At 34.4% G+C, this 21,919-nt stretch overlaps 1 protein-coding gene and 1 long non-coding RNA gene across 3 annotated transcripts in view; both read right to left on the reverse strand.

The window, feature by feature from the left end:
• IP3K2 (Inositol 1,4,5-triphosphate kinase 2) overlaps positions 1–21,919 on the reverse strand; it is an 851,156-nt gene that overhangs the window by 775,943 nt on the left and 53,294 nt on the right. The gene's annotated exons all lie outside the window — the stretch shown is intronic.
• Positions 12,546–17,476, reverse strand: LOC138697980 (uncharacterized). The gene is made up of 2 exons (XR_011331641.1): positions 14,204–17,476; positions 12,546–14,132 (listed from the first exon to the last, which is right to left on the reverse strand). It is a non-coding gene; the product is annotated as an uncharacterized lncRNA (long non-coding RNA).

Consider the following 21,919-nt stretch of genomic DNA (forward strand, 5'->3'; position numbering starts at 1 on the left):
TATCAAATTGAGTACCGGGTCTTTCCCGGGGGTAAAAGGCGGTCAGAGCGTGGTGCCGACCACACCACCTCATTCTAGTGCCGAGGTCATGGAAAGCATGGGGCTCTACCTCCATGCCCCCCAAGTGCCTTCATGGCATGTTACGGGGATACCTTTACCTTTTACCTTTTTATGTGTTTATTAATTTCATACTATACATTGATCAGATCCAAGCTTGAATATGCATCTGTAGTATGGAACTCCATTGCTTCCACTCACTCGGCTAAACTAGAGAATATTCAAAGAAAATTGATTTCCCTGTGTTCTTATAGATTTTTACCTAATTCTGATGATTATAAATATGAGATTAACTGCAAATATTTTAATTGCTGTAGTTCATTTGCCAGACGTCAAGATCTTGATTATTTATTTTTTAGTAAAGTTCTTAAGGGTGATATTGATTGTGAATCTTTCCTAATCAATATCAATCTTCGTATTCCTGCTAAGGGTTTAAGATGTCATAAAATGTTTTACAATAGAAATTCTAAATCTCTCTCTCCGGTTTGCAGATGTATAACATATGCTAATTTGCATGGATCTAACTTGGATTCATTTAATGTGTAGTGTATACGTTGGAGTTTTATATCAGTTTCATTTATGTCTTTTGCTTAAATATGTATTTTAATATTATTCTCGCTACCTTTTATATCATTTTGTTATTTATTCATTTACATGATTCCATCCTTTCATTTTCAATTACAATTACTTTTAATTGTCATTATTTTATATAGTTTAGTCATCAATTTTATTCCGTCCATTCAATGTTATTATTGTCGTTGTATTATAATATTCTTGTAATCTTGTATATTGTAATTTATATCATTTCTGATGTCTTTGTTATATTCTTTGTGCTGAACTGTAATTGGCCACTGGCTGTTGTACAGCACATTAAATATAAATAAATAAATAAATAAATAAATAAATAAATAAATAAATAAATAAATAAATAAATAAATAAATAAATAAATTATTGTCTTAAAAAGACTCGTGCAGCTATATCAGTATTTATGATTTTGTACACTTCTAAATATTTTATATTGCATTAATTATACTTTCTTACTTACTTACTGGCTTTTAAGGAACCCGGAGGTTCATTGCCGCCCTCACATAAGCCCGCCATCAATCCCCTTCCAGTTTCCATTAAGTAACCCGGGAAATTCCAAGGCTGAGTACGCAGTCACACCATAACAGAGTTTATTTCTACCTGATCAGTCTGTTTCTAGTGTTCGAACAGTGAATGTACTGTATAAAAATGTCGAAGCGTAAAGTGTTTTCTTTGGAAGATAGGGCGATTATAAGTGACAATGAACTTGGTCTTCCGCAAACGGACGTGGGTCGACAACATAGTTTAAATAAATCAACTGTGAGTAACAATATACAGTGTAATCCATTCTACAAAAATGAAATAATTTAATTACTCTACAGTATTTTATTTTCTTGTTCACAATTTCATTCATTCCTGTCGTTTAAGGTTAGGGGTGAGACACTTCGGATTTAGTGAACTTGAATATAATGAACACAAAATGCAAGTCCGTATAGGTTCACTATATCCAGAGTTGACTGTAATTATTTATGGAGTAGTAATAACTTACACTTCCCACTCAAGCTGTGCATGAAGTTATGTTAAATATACTTTCTCGTGGAGTACGATGGCAAATTTCTTAAGCGAGGTGCAGGGACTCATTACCTTGGCACTCGAATTAGCAGAAACAAAAAGAACAGTTTTTCAGTGTAATGATGGACCAATTTGTAGTGTTTTATTTTTCCTCTGGAGGTGAAGGAAGTGGAATAATTTCCTGCAGGTACACGAATCTCAAATCGGTTCATTTTTTGGAAGAAATGATTTATAACCGCATCAGTATTCAGAGAGCGGGGGAAAGTGATTGGAAGCAGGAGTCATTACATTCCCATCAATCTCACATCCGGTTCGAAATTATGAGCGATTGCTAGTTCAAAGCTTTCCAATTACACGAGCCGCGATAAATCATGGGGATGTCAGTAATATTAAACAGATCTGTCATCGAGGCTCGCTTAATGATTAAAAGACAGCAGCGAGTCCACAAGTCTGTCGCTCTCTCATTTTCCCACACTCGGCGGCACTCATCTCCATTCGTATCTCCAGGCTAGGACTCAATGAGGGCGCAGCATCGTAATTCCTTGCAAATTATTCACGCCCGCAAAACATTGTCGCAAGCACAAAACCTATAATAAATTCGGCATTAGTATGCTCATTAGGTTAACGAGTATAAAGAATACGAAAGAAGGAAGAAGTAAAAAGGAAGACTGAAGAAAACTAAAAAAAAAAAAAAAAACAATTAGTTAAATAAGAAATTAATTAAATAATGTTCAAAAATAAGGAAACAAAAACATTTGATGTAATTCCTTATTTAACGTCCGGTTTTAAATTCAGACACGATTTTAAGACTTAAGTACAATGAAATTGCTCAAATAAATTCTTCAATAATATTAGCACCACATCGCTCGGTTCGCCAAAAAGTCATTGGATTTTAGGAAGTAAATATCTAAACTTCATTCCTTACACATGTGGGGCAGCTACTAATAAAATATTAGGCCTATAACATTTACTTAACAAATGACGTAAGTGTAGGCTGAAGAATTTATCACACCGCACCTAAAGGCCTAACATGCAGCGAATGGCATGACGCTTTGAAGATGGCTGGTAACGTAGCAGCAGTTCGTGCCATGCCGGGAAGGACCATGGACAACGATGCCGTTGTTGCGGCAGCGAGACAGAAACTCTCCCAAATGTTCTGGGTTCTTGCCCTCATGGCAAGGCTTTGGGCAATATCAGACACCACAAAGTAAGAAGCGCCATTGGTCAAGCACTACTCAATACGGGGTTTACTGTTTTCGAAGAGGTTCATGGTCTATCAACCACCGGCAGCACTCGTAGGATAGATATGATCGCTTACCAGGACCATCGGAGAGGCTTTTATAATTGATCCTACAGTTCGTTTCGAGACTTGCAAGAGCCAACCGCAAGATGTCCATAAGGAGAAACAACTCATCTATGAACCAACAATCCCATATTATCAGAGAAATATCGATTACAACAGATAAAATTAATAGGTTTGATGGCCGGAGCAAGAGGATCCATCTCGAAGCAGTTTGTTGATTTTTCCAAGGATTTTCATTCACCTTCATGTATAATTACCAATATTTGTTTACTTGCGTTGAAAGGTTCGATTGCACTGTTAAGAAATCACCTCAGATAGGATACTGACTGTAATTTCTTTCTTTTTTCTCTTTCTTGCATTGGCTTTTTGCCCTATGAAAATCGAAATATCCGGAGGAAGCCCCTATGCTGCTTGAGATACTAATCAAAAAAAAAGTTGGAAGTTAAGAACTCTACCACTTGCTCTACCTTAAGGTCCTACGTTTAATATATTCAAGAGTATTTTGAATTTGATGGCCTTACGTCGATCGGTAACATTACTAGGGGGGCGGATGTTGATGAAAAGTCATTTCTTATTTTTCACATTAGGACGATGCCTATTAATATAGAAATGCTATAAAAAAAAAAGTAATTGCTTATATTGTATTTTTTTACTTTTTGGACTAATAAGTCATTTTCATATTTTTTCGGCATTTTTGGTCATTTTTAATACTTTGAAGAATTTTTAGATCATTTAGAATGGATTTTACTTTCTTATTTATCGATAGGTCTGTTAAATCATTTTCTAAACAAATAGGTCAGTAGTAATTACCTACTAAACAAGTGAATAACAGTGAAGTTTGAGTTTTAATATATAATATTTAAATGTCATTTTCTTTTAATTTTATGTCATTTTTCCATTAGTTTAAGGACATTTTAATGATCATTTTAAGTATATTTTTAGATCATCAACATCCGCCCCCTAAACATTACAAATAGAAGTATTTTAACCAGAGAAATTTCGAACTGTAATTTTCTATCAGAGATCTCAACAATCGTTGTGGTGACGGATGTTACCAAAGATTAGAGTAATGGCGGTCCTGCCTGTGGAATTTTGCGTGTCTTCATTTATATTCATTAAGAAATAAATATTTAATATGCTATAAAACCACTACACGAGGCCAACGACTTTACTTCCGCACCGTACAAAAGTACTTAGAATGATAATTTCCCTTTTAAAATACGCTGTCGTCAGCCAGAAATGGACCCCCGAGACTTGAAGCCTGGCACACGTAAATAATTGAAATTCAACTACAGAGAAAGCGCGACTTTTGGCAGTAATTTTACCCTTATGTATCTGTCCAAATTCGATCAAATTCGACGTTTTTACATGGCTGTGTTCGAGTTCTTCAATTATCTATGCCGTCACAGGGACAGCCCCAGCACTTGAGACTGGCATCAAGAATCCATTTGGATGTAGGTACCCCTGAAGTCTGACAACTGCTGCGGCTGATGTAGGAAGTGATTGTTTTGCGTCGCCCGCCAATTAGACGCGAAGCTGCGTCAGCACGCGCATGGGGCAGGCCGCCTACTGCAGTGTTCATCATCTCCGTCATTTACATTTAAATTATATGCGCCGTGCGTGGCCTTGGAGGCGGCTACGTACGATTTCTTCAACACAGGCCTTCTCGAAATTATTGTCCTATTCTATACTGATTCGGAATTCGATCCTGGCTACAGCGTCTCAAATTTGAGGAACAGAATATTCCCTGTGCTTCAGTTTTCCTCTTCTTCTCACCTCATATTCCCTTTATCAGTTCCTACTTATCATCTCATCGTTTCATAATATAATTTTATACCGTAATCTTATTATGAAAGAAATATACAGATATAACACTTTAAAAAATATTGACCATTGAAGATGTAGAACTTTTATTTTCAGATTCTTTTTCAGTAATTATAACATTTTTGTATCGATATACCGGGTGTTTCAGAATTCAACTGAAGAAATTTAAGGGGTTGTGGATAGGTAGATATTTTCAGATCGGGAACTAGAGGTCTGCGAATTCTAACTTGCACGTAATAGCGAGAAATACAGGGATATATTATATTTACTTAAATTTTTATTGTACCTGAGTTTTTGAATGTACTGCACTCTCACCCCCTCTACTAGTAAACTTCCAACCGTCTTCCACACAGAACCAAGGCCGCGTATGCAGTCAAAGTCGCCTTACTCTCATAGTAAACGGTACCGAGTTAGTGAGTATAGTACGTTCCAGAAATACGTTCGCGTTTTCAGTGACGAAAGAGCTTTAATATTGAATCATATTTTCGCACAGGTACTATCGTCAGTTTGCCTACGTCGCATTCCGGTTTCCCCCACCCGCTTCTGCTCGCCCCTCTGTAAAGGCTAGTGGCTGGGCTGTCTTAGCTCTTTTCTGAAAACATTAATTTCTGTTAGGAATTGTACGTCTACGTAATATTATACAACTGTTTAAAATAACTTAAATAAAAGTCCTCTTTAAGTAATTAACTGTCACGTGATTTGCTCCCCTTTCTATGACCCTAGGACAAAACCACTTGGACGGACAGTGGATAGTATGTCTCTGAGTAATTTTATATTTTTGGATCGTATTCGTCCATGGTATTTAGTCCATAAACAAAAATTCCAAAAGTAGAAATGTCCAAATTTAAAATGTCCAATAGACAAAGAGTCCAAAGTGTAAAAAAAAGTCGAAAATGCAAAATGGGCCATTGCTCAAAAATGTTTATTTAAAAAGAGACAAACGTATGAAATCAATACCACGAGTAGAAAAAAAAACTTTATGGACGGTAATGTTTCCAAGGTGACACAGAAGTGATTAACTCACGAAAGCAATATTTTTGTTGTTATGGAAATGAAAGACTTCGAAAATTCTTAGTACTTCGTAATAAATCTCAATGATAATTTTGAAGAAGAAATTATGGAGTTCGTCCAATATGTGGATACTAAATACATCAACAGTAGGCCAGCAAGAGGAAGAAGGAGGGCTGTTCACCCTAAGTTCCCACCTGAAATGTGGAATGTTTGTGAATTAGTATTAAATGGTCGCCAACAAACGAACAACTTTATGGAGGGATTCCACTCTCAGTTTCAAAGATTAGTTATATCTCACCATGTACATACATGGCGATTTATAAAACATTTAAAGCAACAGCAGAATGAAACGGTGACAATTATTAGGTGGACATGAAAACATTAAACGTCCACTGAGCAGAAAAAAAACCTTCACAATCAACAAGTGGAAAATCTTGTAACCAGATACCAGTAATTCCGCCTTAAATTGCTTTCTGACCCACAATCTGAAGATGATGATCATCAAGGTGGACTTTAATGTATTTCTTCAGTGCCTTCTTATAACAATTCTGAATAAATTAACGGAACTAATTTAAATACAGTTATCGTAACACTTTTTAATCACTATTCATTAGTAATATATTTTTAGTAAGTCTGGATATTTCACACAACTTCGTTCCAAGTGGACATTTTAGGCATTGGATCATATTCAATTAAGAATTGGACCTTTTCAGATCATGACCAGTTTGGACATTTTAATTTTGGACTTTACGTAATTGGACATTTTCTGAGCTTGGATATTTTACATAAATGGACGTTACTACATTATGGGCATCTTCATAATATGAACAATTCAGTATTGGACCATGTATCTGGTAACCTTATGGGTCGATTTCTAAAACACGGACGAAATCGTGGTTCCAAACCTCGGCTTTTGAACCGCGATCGAGGTCTGAATCCTTATGCGATTTCTAAAAGAAGTCGAGACGCGGCTTGAGAAGAAACTGAGATTCGTGGGGTTTATATATGGCAACGCAGCTAAGAATCGATTTTTATTCCTGTACACAGTCGATATTAGAAATAAATGAACAACGGGATTAATATTTTTATTGAATTGCAGTAAGTCACGTTCTTTTGTTCTCAGATAAGGTATTGTTATATTTAGGGAATATACGTGCGTTTAAAATACTATTATTACTTAGTATTTAATAGGGAACGAAGTTTTAGGTACCAGAATGATATTACCCAAATAATTAGCATAAGTAGAGCGCTTATGTTATAGTACTGTGGCTGTAGTTTATCGTTTGTTCATAACTACTACCAACATTAACAAACTGAAAACATGGTTCTAAGGAATTAATAACCTAAATATTAACTGGATTAAAATTTCAATTGAAACTAAAATGTAGTATAGTTCTGTTTTCACATATAATAGGCTAGTACTACGTGAAAAGCTCCAGTTTCATAAAATTTAAAATAAGAAGCCAAAATCACGTTTGCTTCATATTCTTGTATCCCACAACATTTTCGAGTATTAAATGAAATGTTCAAAACTACTGTAAAGACTAAGAATTAATATGTATCATCCTATAGGCATAAAGGTATAATTAATATAAAATATTATATCTTACTTCCTTGAAAGCAACAAGAAGATGTAAAAAAATTGTTAACCTGTCGCCTCTTGCATTCCGTTGCATATCATTATTTAGCATTCTTGCTAAATTTTGCGTTCATTCCTTCGAAAATCGAAATATTCGCCAGAAATTATAGTCCTTATATAGTTACAAAGGATTATTCCTGTCTCTCATCACTCTAATCCGGAGATTTAATACTCGTAGACACAAATTTTCCTTTAATAATCATCCAGCTGATTTACTACCTCCATCTTGTATACATGAAGCTGTGGTTTTAAACCTGTCCCAGCCGTGGTATCTACTTCAGACCATGGTTTCGAGCCGTGGCTCAGAAAAATGAAAAAGATCTCGTTTTTTTATCCAAACGCGGTTTAAAGCCATGACCGTGGTCTACACCTCGTTTTAGAAATCGACCCTATGAGACACATGTTAAAAATGATTTTATTATGTCCGTAGGGTTGCTTCACTGGGCCTGCGGCCTAGTTTCACAATAGTAATATGCGTTACAAGAGCGGTATGTTGAAGTTTTCATGTTCGAGGAAAAGTTTGAAAAAGCGAAACGTAGTTGAAAGGGGAATTTCTAATTAGTTGCAATGAAATCTCCATCTTGGTTTCTGTTCAATGACGGTAAATTTGCAAAACAAAAATACCTATCTTCAACATTCTTGCTTTAAAATGTTTTCTGTGTTTACTATACTCCAGCAGGCCGTGATATAGTCTGTCTTGTTTTCCCCCAGTCTATGATGAGTCTGGAATCTTGTTGATTTTTTCACGGCTTCCATAATGTTACTTGCATCACGAATCCAGTAACTTTAGTGGAGTTGTAGAGTTTACTTAATTTTTGCAAATATTTAAAAACAATAATTAACAGTGCAATTTAGGTGAAATTGCAGTGGTAAGTTTCCAATTTATAATTATTACTATATTGAACGTCTCTAAAAATAATATGTTAAAATCCTAAAGCAGTAAAATGAATATGTCACTTAAGCGGTAAGAAGGGGGAAATTGTTATGTGTGTTAGGTTGGGAATACTGAATGTGAAATTTTAGACTTTCCGCGGATTGGTTTTGTGCGGAAACCAAGCAAATACGCACGATCTCGCACAAACATCCCTTACTCACAAGATAATGTCATTTTTAACACTTGTATCGTAAATAACTATTATTCATTATTGGGTTATTTCACGACGCTGTATCAACATCTAGGTTATTTAGCGTCTGAATGAAATGAAGGTGATAATGCCGGTGAAATGAGACCGGGGTCCAGCACCGAAAGTTACCCAGCATTTGCTCGTATTGGGTTGAGGGAAAACCCCGGAAAAAACCTCAACCAGGTAACTTGCCCCGACCGGGATTCGAACCCGGGCCACCTGGTTTCGCGGCCAGACGCGCTGACCGTTACTCCACAGGTGAGGACTCGTAAATAACTACTCATATTTTACATAATACTTTCTATTTACAATTCGTACAAATATAATGAAAAAGTAGAAGAGAGGAGACGAAAATAGAATATAATCCCACCTTGTTGAACAGTACACACAATTTAGAACAACTGTAACACGCACAGGGTTATATCATAAGTTGCGTTTATTAATATCCCTTGTCATTCAGATGGAAATAAATGCAAAGGGGCCCTATAAGTCACTCAGGTTTTGTTTTGTTTTTTTTTTTTCAACTCGCATTAAATGTTTATAGGTACGATTTAGACAATATTTTATTTATATGCTGTACTGTACTGCCAGGATCGACGCTACAATGTATCACACACTGCTTTTCTTTCAAGGGAGCCGGTACAACACGTAATAGAGTTGTTTATAATATGACAGGTGAACTCACTCATAAGAAGAAACTGTAACCGCTATAGATTTAGCGGCACTTTATGAAGGCCGTAGTGGGCGGGTGGACGATGCTCTCTCTATTGTTCGCAGAAAGAAATGCTCGCAATTTATCTGTACCGGTTGAGTTCAGGGATGCACCTGTGCTGTGGGAATTCTATTGTGCTGCCCGCTGAGAACATTTCATATTGCGTCTTAACGCAACTTGATGTTTGAGATTTTTCAGATGCCATATTTCATCTCGCTGGTAGGTTATCTGGCTCAGACAACGTTTATTGTTCCTTTTCCACGAAACCTGACCACGTCTACATTGTGGAGCAGCAAGGTGATGTAGCCTATGTCTATATATGTCTATACAAAACTTCAGAGATTCATTTGCATCTGACATTCAAGCAATTCTCGGAATAAGTAATGGTGCATTAAATAGGTCTCACCTGAACATTGTGTTCGAAATTGAAGCATCGTGTTCATGAAGGATTTATTTAATTGAATACGTCTCTATTTTATGCACTTTCGGTAATACATATAACGGGTGTAAGGTACCTTGAGGAATAACGCCATGTTAACGTTTGGGCATTTTCAAAGAGAGATCGTGCTGTTTTCTTCAGATATAAATTCGCAATTTTGAAGACAAACATGTTTACCAAACGTACAAAATGGTGATTTATCAGAAATTCAAGGATAAAATGAATTAAGGAATATATCGTCTTATGGGGTTAGGTTCAGCTTGAAGGAGTAAAAGTATGGAAATATTCAACTTTTTTTTTCCTCCATTACTCTATCTCGTACAATAATGAAAATTAGTATATGTAAAACACTGTCCTTCTGCTATATGATAAACATATTTTTACGAAATTATATATATATATATTTTTTTTTTTCAAAATTCGAAGTTCACTATGCAGTGATGAAGGGTTTCCCTCATAACTCAAAAAGTATCCAACATTCTGTGATGAAATTTTTTGTGTGTATTTATGCATGTCATATCTAAAATATGATGCAAAATCACTTCTCTACCTTTGATAGATTGTCTGATAAAAAACAAACTCATTTTAAAAAATGGTCAAATATCTAACACAAAATAAAAAACATTATTTATTAAGAAATGTAGATGAAAGAGCATGATATTGTAAAAATGAGTTTGAGCAATAAAATAAAAGAGAGAGAACATGAAAAAGTTAACAAGTTCATGAGTTATGAGGGAAACGCTTCATCACTGCACAGTGAACTTTGAATTTGAAAAAAGTATATAAATATTTTTAATCGTAAAAATATTTTTTTCATATAGCAGAAGGATAGTGTTTTACACATACCAATTTTCATTAATGTACAAGATACAGTAATGGAGGAATATTTCCAAAACATTTCCTGCTGTAAGCTGTACGTAACCCCTTAAACTGCAACTTGGCGTTATTATCCACGCTTGTGGGTATTATCGCCAGCACTATATGGGAAATAACGTCATATACATAAACATAACAAAAAGATAATATAAATCAGTTGTACAGAATAAATTTATTCAAATACAATATTTTCTAATTTCTAGTGGTTTTCTAAAAGCTTCAGAAGAATTGTCAATAGAAATTGAAAAATTACCGGTCACAAACTGGGAACACTTCAGAATTGAAAGAAATAGAACATTTTGTTTTAAATGGAACAAGAACACCGACGTTTAAACTAAAGTTTCCGTTTACTTCGGAACACTTCGGACACACAAAATTTTCTCTTTGACTACAGCTGCAAGCACCTCATAAACTATTGGCATGTATAAGTAAAAAGATATGATTTTTCTCAGCACTCGATTAACATAAAGAATCAGAAAATTAGTCTACATAAATCTATGAAACTAGCCCAGCCAAAACATGGCGTTATTACCGCTGATGGTTTGTTTGAATCTTGTGTCAAATTAGAATAGACTTGTTGCATAATATATTACTAACTGTCTCAATTAAGTATATGCCTGCAATAAACATAAATTATAAAGGAATGAAAATAACATTTATAGATGAACTCGTGTTAAGTATCCAATAAATATAAAGTATAAAAGGAATTACAACAAGATTTGTAAAATAATCCATATTAATTCTACAGTAAACATTTTACGAAGAAAATATAAGAAGCACAATAAAAATAATATATAAAACAATCTATGTAACAGATAAAATATTGTTATCAAATTGTAGACTTATTCTAAATTTATGAAACTATATAACTTCCCTTACCTTTACATATACAGTACTTACAACACCAAATTAATAATTTGTATACTTGGAAAGAGACATCAGAACAGAATGCAGCAAGCGTGAAGAGCACTGGAATGTAACTGAAAACAAAGCCAAATTCGCAACACGCGATTAAACCTTTGTCTGCCAACTAATAAATTTCGATACGCCACAGAAATAAATTAGCGTTATAGTTTATAGCTCCTTCAAAAGAGTGCCGCTTCTGGCACGATGCCCATTTTTTCTTTTATATTCAGCCGTCTCCTAATCGAAGCACGCCTGCACCACCTTCCACTTGCTTCTGTGTGACCTCGAGGGGATGCTATCGCTCAAGTATGCCAATCCTACGTGAAATTCTTATGCATTTCAATGCTATGAACACAACGGTCACTGGAACTCAAATGGGTATACTTTATTCAGATCAGAATAATGGAATAATAAAATAAAATACTATTAGCAACACACATTAGATCCCCAAGATTTTCAATTTGAATTAATGATCATTAGAAGAAGACTTCGACAAAAATAGTCAGTACCAATGTTCTTATCACTAACCTAACTATCAGATATTGAGGATTTTTATATTTTCAGTTATAATATATTTCCCTATAAATTATATCGTTACATAATTATTTGTTTTTCTGTTTCTTCTTCTTTCTTCTCTTCTCCCCGTTGTTTACCTTCTTGGTATTCATAACTTTATATTGTAGGTATATTTGTGACCTAGCAAAGGAAGGACCTATGACTTTAACTCCGCCAGATAAATAAATAAATAAATAATCAAACAAATAAATAAATAAATAATAAATAAATGAATGAATAAATTAATGAATAAGTAAATAAATATTAGTTTTACTTCCTGTTATATAAACTCATCTTCCCTTTTAACTTTTTTCCTTCTTCATTTTGGTATATTTTATATTGAAACCTCGTTACTATTTTTCTTTTACTTGTCTATCGGTTGCTTATATTCTTTCTTTGTCATCCTCTTGTGTACTTTCTTTAATCGTTTTTCTTTTCCTTTTCCTTCTTCTACAATTCGTCCAGCTTTAATTTCTACTCTTCCAAATTCATTCCCTTCCCATTTTCTTTGTTTTTCTTTTTCTTTTTCTTTTATCTCTTATTATGTTCTTGTAACCTTTACCTTTTCACTTCTCTAGCATCATTCTTCTTCGTTTCTTTCTTTCTTCAAGCTCTCTCCATCAAAAACCCTTTTACTGCTCTCAACTCCGTATTCTTCTCTCTCTTTTCTTTCTCCTTATGAAATTCGCCACGAATTCTTTATACTCTTCTAGCTACTTATATTTTTAAATTTCTTTTTATGCTATCCGTCACCTCTTCTTTCCACTCTTCTACTTCATTCTTCTCTCCTTTTTCTTACTTCTTATCTCTCTATTATCTTTCAAACATACCTTTCTACAGACTTATTTGAATCTTTCTTTTCTTTCTTCTTATGCTCTCCGTCACCTTTCAAACTTACTTCTCTACCTTCTTATATTCTTCTTTCTTTTCCTTCTTCTTATACTCTTCGTCGCCATTAATAACCACTTTTCTATCCCCCTAATCTCTTTCTTTTTTCTTCTAATGCTCTCCGTCGTCTTTGAAACCTGCTTTTAAAGCTCTTTACTCTTCAATTTTTTTTTCTTCTTATGCTCTCCGTCACCTTTAAAATCTACTTTCTATCTCCTTATTCTCCTCTTTCTATAATTTCTGTTTATACTCTTCGTGAGTTTTCAAACCTACTTTCCTACCTCCATAATATAATCCTCTTTCTTTAATTTCTTCTTACGCTCTCCGTCATCTTTTAAACTTACTTTTCTACCTCCATTGTATAATCCTCTTTCTTTAATTTCTTCTTACGCTCTCCGTCATCTTTTAAACTTACTTTCCTACCTCCATAGTATAATCCTCTTTCTCTAATTTCTTCTTACGCTCTCCGTCATCTTTTAAACTTACTTTTCTACCTCCATTGTATAATCATCTTTATTTAATTTCTTCTTATGCTCTCCATCAACTTTTAAACTTACTTTTCTACCTCCATTGTATAATCCTCTTTCTTTAATTTCTTCTTACGCTCACCGTCATCTTTTAAACTTACTTTCCTACCTCCATAGTATAATCCTCTTTCTTTAATTTCTTCTTATGCTCTCCGTCATCTTTTAAACTTACTTTCCTACCTCCATAGTATAATCCTCTTTCTTTAATTTCTTATTACGCTCTCCATCATCTTTTAAACTTACTTTTCTACCTCCATAGTATAATCCTCTTTCTTTAATTTATTTTTATGCTCTCCGTCGTCTTTTAAACTTACTTTTCTACCTCCATTGTATAATCCTCTTTCTTTAATTTCTTCTTACGCTCTCCGACATCTTTTAAACTTATTTTCCTACCTCCATACTATAATCCTCTTTCTTTAATTTCTTCTTACGCTCTCCGTCATCTTTTAAACTTACTTTTCTACCTCCACTGCATAATCCTCTTTCTTTAATTTCTTCTTATGCTCTCCGTCATCTTTTAAACTTACTCTCCTACCATACTATAATCCTCTTTCTTTAATTTCTTCTTATGCTCTCCATCAACTTTTAAATTTACTTTTCTACCTCCATTGTATAATCCTCTTTCTTTAATTTCTTCTTACGCTCTCCGTCATCTTTTAAACTTACTTTTCTACCTCCACTGTATAATCCTCTTTCTTCAATTTCTTCTTACGCTCACAGTCATCTTTTAAACTTACTTTCCTACCTCCATAGTATAATCCTCTTTCTTTAATTTCTTCTTATGCTCTCCGTCATCTTTCAAACTTACTTTTCTACCTCCATAGTATAATCCTCTTTCTTTAATTTATTTTTATGCTCTCCATCATCTTTTAAACTTACTTTCCTACCTCCATACTATAATCCTCTTTCTTTAATTTCTTATTACGCTCTCCATCATCTTTTAAACTTACTTTCCTACCTCCATACTATAATCCTCTTTCTTTAATTTCTTATTACGCTCTCCGTCATCTTTTAAACTTACTTTTCTACCTCCACTGTATAATCCTTTCTTTAATTTCTTCTTATGCTCTCCGTCATCTTTTAAACTTACTTTCCTACCTCCATAGTATAATCCTCTTTCTTTAATTTCTTATTACGCTCTCCATCATCTTTTAAACTTACTTTTCTACCTCCATTGTATAATCCTCTTTATTTAATTTCTTCTTATGCTCTCCGTCAACTTTTAAACTTACTTTCCTACCTCCATACTATAATCCTCTTTCTTGTTTATGCTTTCCGTCACCTTTCAAACTTACCCCTCTACCTCATTATTCTCTTACATTTTTTCTCCTTGTGCTCTTTCCCCCCTTTCCCTTCTACTCTTTTACCTTCTTATGCTCTCCGTTCCCTTTCCTTCGTTCTCTACCTCCTTATTATTCCCTTTTTCCTCTCTTGCAATTATGTTCTTTATTATTTTCTTTGTAATTTCCAATCTTTTTCTTCTATTTTTTCTCCTCTCCTCTTCTCATTTTCTGATTCTCCTATTTTCCCTTATCTCCTTCTCATCGTGTTTCTTTTTCTTATACGTATCGTTTTTCTGTCCTTGAATCTAAACTAGCAATTGATCAATGAAATGGTACATCCATTTTAAGAAACTGAAAACGGTCAGCACATCTAATATTTGAAACGGATTTTTCTCTTAATGGCGTCATTGCTCTCCTTTCCGTTTTACGCTTTCCCTTCAAACGTTTTCACATGTTCTTTCACGCCCTTGTAATTTGTATCACATGCCAAATGAAACTTATTCAATAGTTTTGAGTTATTTAACTTGAAGACTGAATGTTGTTATGTTTCTTTGCATTTGAACCCAATCTCGCCTTTATGTGAATGTCAGTACAGCCATTATAATATGACATGAAATATGATAGTGCAGAAAGAAGAATCTCTTAACAAACGTCGTGTTTCTCATGTCATACATCCATTACTTTCCACTCATACATTTCTGCTCTTTTAACGAGTTCCCACACAGTAAGCTTTAAAACTTGCCATAAACATAAAATGCTAGTGATTCAATTTGTGACGATAAAAAAATGTTTGTTGATACCGTGGGAAAAACAGAGATCACTGTTTCGCTCAATACTACTCGATATACAATTTTAGTTACTTCTTAGCTCTATATCAGCTATAACAATTATATAACATTCGCGCAAATGTCTGATTCTGGCGAATAATTTGAAGTAGAATCTCTAATGAAATTCCTAACATTATTCTCAGCATGTGTAGAAACCGGTATGGTTTATAATCATAACCCTCGGAGTAAAATTCGGTGACATATATAGGTAATACCTTGGAAACGATTCAGTTCAGTTTAAATATTTATTATAATGAATTTTCGAGACTTATCACTAATCTTGCTTTCACGTTAGCAATCTCCTCTAAATTTCACATCGTTCAACTGATTCATCTATCTCGTCTTCTTCACATTCTTTTCCTTGTCTTCTCTTTACCTTTCTTATCCATTTTTTTTTTAAATAGGCGACTTAAACACTGATGTCAAGCCACAAGAGAAGAGAATCGAATCCCATGAAGTCAATATAATGATAACGGATTATATCATCAGGTGTATGACAAACTGTTAATGCATAGATGTCCTATTGTAACTAGTACGAGGTAACCCCTGGCGTAAGCAACCCGCAGCGCACATTCTTTAAGGTCGTTTTTCATTTTTTATATGGGAAGTTACTGACCTTAGCACCTCATGCTTGACGTGCAATAACTCCTGGTTCTGTAGGCGTTTGGACACCCACGTGTTAATGTATTAACACACGTTAATTCACGAATTGTACAATTATTAATATTTATGCAGGCCTATTTATCTCCGTACGCTAGCAATTCTTCAAACAGACTATATATTCTCTTATTCTCTGGTATTAATTTCTTACGTAAGTAGAGAACGAAGATACCAATCATTAAGATCATAATTCGAGTACATCTTTGTCAGTAATTTTGACAAAGGATTTCAGGTAATCTGTTTTGTTTTTCACTATCGCTTTAAAGGTTTTAGAAGTCTACTACACGGATAAATTGACTAGTTAAAATATGATAACAAATCGTATTTAACATTTTAGACAAAATACTGAATACCGGTCTATCGGATAAACGAAGAAAAAGGAGCAATGACAAAGAAAAATATAATGGATGGTAAAAATGCTAATTTATGACAAAATATCTTAATTAATTTCTTGTAATATTACAAAACAGGAGTCTTTTATACTTTTAATAAACACTGAATCTATTATTTTAGATCGATATGTTTCACGAGCTGCTGCCAAGAAGTCAAAAGGAGAATAGCAATGGTAAAGGAAGCTCTTAATAGAAAAAGGAGCATCTTCTGCGGACCTCTGGAGAAAGAACTAAGGAAGAGACTAGTGAAGTGCTTTGTGTGGAGTGTAGCATTGTATGAAGCAGAAACATGGACAATACGACGAAGTGAAGGGAAGCGAATAGAAACATTTGAAATTTGGATATGGAAAAGAATGGAGCGTGTGAAATGGACAGACAGAGTAAGAAACGAAGCTGTGTTGAAAAGAATGGATGAAGAAAGAATGATGCTGAAACTGATCAGAAAGAGGAAAAGCAATTGGCTGGGTCCCTGGCTGAGAAGAAACTGCCTACTGAAGGATGCTCTGAAAGGAATCGTGAACGGAATAATAGTTCGTGGCAGAAGATATCAGACGATAGACGACATTAAGATATATGGATTATATGCGGAGACCAAGACGAAGGCAGAAGAAAATAGGAATGACTGGAGAATGCTGAGTTTGCAGTGAAAGACCTACCTTTCGGCAGAGCACTATGAATGAATGAATGAATGAATGAATGAATGAATGTTTCTTTGCCTTAGTTCATTTCAGTTGTTCTTTATTTCTCCACTGTAAAGAAAAGCATTAGAAATAATGCCATTTGTCAAGGAATTATCACAACTGGCTGAATGTGCTCCCTCCTATAGGCAGAAAAGAGCGTAAGAGGCAAATCGTTGAAGAGTGGAAAAAGTCTAGCAAAAAAAAAAAAAAAAAAAAAAAAAAAAACATCAAGAATAATAAAAATAATCATATTTCATCGTTTGTGACTGTATATATCTTGGATGGTTTCTTGAATTACTTCGTGGCATACATTTCTGATATCGTCTTTTTATTACTCCATAAAGAAAAGTCTTATATTTAGTACGTCGTAAAGAACGCATAACAACTAATCCAGTACCGTAATATAAAATTAATCGTACACACATTTCAAATGCCAAAGTTGTACCACATTTCACATAACCGCCAACACGTCCTTACTATCGCAACTAATCTATATGTAGGTACTAGAGATGAACAAAACTAACTGCCGCTCTCTCTCGCTATGTTCGCTGCATTTGTTTTTCGAGTCTAGTCTCCTCATTCGCTTGCGCTTCGAGTCTCGCTCATCATTCTTGAAATAGCATTTGGTGGCGTGGAAAGATTTCGTAACTTTGAATAACATACATCATTGAAATAAATAAGATTATAAATGTTTAAATGAGACAAAAGACAAAACAGAACAGTATCTTAGTTATTAAAATGTTCTGGTTCCATTATATTATGGTTATATAAATAGAAAAACAACAATTCTCAAATAAATTTCATTTCTAAGAAACATAAAACATAACGTTACTATCTTTTTACTTGAGATTGCATAATTGATCTCAAATATAAGAAAAGAAAATTCCTAGCCTTTTAATAAGGGCCTAATAATTAAATAAAGTCTGGGGAACGGATTATTATACACTGGAAGATAAAGATGATGTTTCAAATAGGCTTCTTGATTGTTTATACATTTATAACAGTTGTCAAGTAGATAAAAGTTCAGTCACGTATAAACAACTGTAGCGATTCAAGGCTGCTTGACGTTCGGGACTTCGGGAGTGATCAATCTCGACGTCTCGAAACACTCACAAACAGTCTTTACGTCAACGACGCGACGTATACAACATTGTCGTGCGGGTTTTCGGCTTTGCTGGCGTTGCTAGTCTTGTTTTCTCGATCGTTGTTCATCTGTAGTAGGTACGTGTACAATTTGAGTCAGCTGATGTCTTCTCACAAAAGGAGTAATGGATTAATTCCTGGCCAGATGTTCTGACAGATCCTTGAACTATTCAGTATTTTCTGTTTTTAAAAACTTATATCCTGCACCTTGCCCATTATCACCATCGTTCCATTCAGATTTATACGTCCTTGTTCAGTAAAATCGGAAACAAGTATTTCGCTGACCTCATTCTACTCCTCCTTTTCATTAAAAATTATCTACTTCTTCACAAACGACAAAGATTAGATTAGAGGCATGTTCGAACTACAAAAATAATACAAACAATTACGAAGAAGTAAAGAATTGCTTATTGTAGCCTATCTCTCCAGCGCTTCTGTGGATATCCGATTTTCTTACTTTCTGTGGGGTGTACTTATAAAAAACATAAAGAAAACGAGTTCATTAATGTTATATTTACATTATAGAAATTAAAGCAAGTCTTAGGTACATTTAAATATAAAAATTAAGTTTGAGCTAACAATTAACAAAGAATTCGCAGTTAAAGTGTAGTCTATGAGCGATTGAGCTGTTATTTTCTTGGGACAACCGTAAGACTTAGGCCCGGTTTCTTCAACCTTTGTTAAAATGCACCTAATATAGCGTTAATTAACGGGTAAGTTAAAAATATAAATTGATGTTAAAATATTGCGACTCGTCAACTTTACATTTCACATTCTAACATTTTGTATTTTAACTAGCTGTTAGGACTAGAGATTCTAGCGTTTAACCATAACCTACAAGCGAGTGATCTGTATCACAGAAGCGTAGAGCGGCGTATTGGTATTGCTGTTGTGAAAAGGAAAACACTATAACAAAAAGAAATCGTGGGACTAATTTCTCTTCGTTCGAGAGTAGTCTTCTGCTAGAAATAATTTCGCAGTATAAACCAATCACTGACAATAAACAAACAATAGATCTACGTTGAAAGTGAAAAGTGAGGCTTGGCAGAAAATAACCTATACCTTTGTATGAACTTCTGTTCTGTCAAATCACAGAAATCATCCCCTCTGTTTATGTATTCATGGATATCATTTTCTAAATAATCAATAGCTATATAGCCTAAATGTTCAGCAACTTACACACCAGCCATATTGAATACTTCTATGCTAACATAGAGTTAAATGATGTAACTACATGAACTTGGGCAGTTAAATTAACATGGGTTTTAACAGTCTGTTATTACTAACAGTAGTTGAATAAATACTTCAACTGTTGAGTTTACAGTTAAAATGGAATAACACATCGTTATAATTTAACAAAGGTTGAAGAAACCGGGCTTAAGTCTACAGGAACTAACGCAACAACATTAATGTGAAAATAATAAAATGAACAACTTAGTCTACTTAAATTACTCAACCAAGCTCGAAATAGGATGTACTGGCGGCGCTACTATAGCGAGCGAGAGGGCTGACGGCCGGAATCCAAGTGTACGAGGGGTGTAGTTCCCAAACTTACCGATCCTATTCAGAGTCTGATTGCGTAATAGGTACGCGAGATGTAAAACAATGTACACAGTCTTTAGGGCGACAACCTCTGCCTGCGTGTCTCTGCCTCTGCGTAGAATTAGTAATCTTATTTGTTAAATATTTATCATCCTTACAATAATTAGTATATATGACAGTTGACTAACATTGTGATATGTTAGAATTACTGTATTTGTTGACAGATAAAAGTTTTTTTTCTCAGTGTGGAATCTTGTACACTAAAGGGAACGGATCTCACTGCGTTGGCGTAGTGGAATAACAGTCACCACAGAGCAGTGGGCTATTTTTTTTTCTCTTTAAAATAGTCTGTATAAACGTCAGTGTCAAAGTGATTATTTTTCTTCCCGTCAACTCCTTCCAGAGTGAACACGCAATATCTTTTTCTAACCCTTTGATGCTGATTGTATTTGTTGACGACTTTACCATTAAAGAAGAAAGGAGAGCTATTTTTATTGCAGTGCATATGTTACTGTAAGTGCTGAACTGTGTATCAACTATGGAGATGCAGAATTATTGCTATACTGCTTCCGTAAGATTCACAGTCTTGTTTCAACCGCGAATTCTATGGTTACAACCACTATGTTACGACTTATCTCAACTAATAAATAATGAGAGCGACGGGCGATGTGTACATATTTTAGAGCCAAAATCACTATTAAAATCTGCAAAAATTATAATTAAATCCAATTTCATAATAATATTTCAAATAATAATCCAATAATAAATATAAATGTAGAGAAGATTAAGACATGGTGGAATTCTCTTATGGACAAAATATTTATCACAATCGGAGGAGGAGGAAACTAAGAAGATATTAAACTTTTCATATGAAATTCACTTCAAATGTCCTGACTGTCTTTCTCATCTGTTAATGTACATCCGAAATTGATCTTGCAATTTATATTTATATTGCTCCAATTATTCTTAATTGTAATATTATTGACATCCAAGTTTTTTAATCATATCGTTCCAAACGTGTTTTCTCCATTCTTGAAAAGTTAAACACATACAGTAGAGCGCACAGTTAAGGCACAGTGAAAACGTGAACAAAGTGCAGGTAACGTGTGGGGTGAGGAAGAGCCTACGATAAACACGAGGAATGCACAAGATTTTAGTCGTACGGCTCGTCGTCCCCCCACACATTACCTGCACTTTATTTACATTTTCACTCTGCCTAAACGAGACGCTCTACTATAGCATTTTTTCTACATTCTATGGAAGTAGAACTCAAATCTGCAATGATAACATAGCAAAACGAATTTTCTCCCATATTAATATATGTTGGTCGGAGAAAACCAGAATTTTTCACTTCAGGAAACAAATACTAAGATGGAAAAAACTCATTTTGAAACGATTCTCATTACACCACTGAGGTTTTCCCATCATTTTATAAAACTTGACAATTATGTTCAATGTTGATATCCTTCTCAACGTCGTTATTATCGTTTCAAGCATAGATTATATTTATAAACTTACAAATTTATTCCTAATATCTGCAGATCGTAAAACTGAAATATAGCAGTTAGAATAGTGAAAAATGCAATGGAATCGAATTGTCATGTAAGATATAGGGGAGAGTTGGGTAGTATCGGACATCGGGTAATATCGGACAGTGCGTTTTTTTCATCTACCACCAGATGGTAGTACCTGAATAACATGGTTACGTTTCTGTATGCGACATCACAGAAACGTAACCATGTCATTCAAGTACTGTCATCTGGTGGTAGATGAAAGAAACTCACTGTCCGATATTACCCGATGTCCGATACTACCCAACTCTCCCCTACGGTATGTGAAAACATCAAACTTCAAAACTACATTAACTTACATTTTATTGCATTAAGTTACCATAACATTTTCAATTTATCGTAAACCAGGTAACATACGTTTAA

The sequence above is a fragment of the Periplaneta americana genome, chromosome 4 (genome assembly GCF_040183065.1).
Source record: "Periplaneta americana isolate PAMFEO1 chromosome 4, P.americana_PAMFEO1_priV1, whole genome shotgun sequence".
Taxonomy (NCBI): Eukaryota; Metazoa; Arthropoda; class Insecta; order Blattodea; family Blattidae; genus Periplaneta; species Periplaneta americana.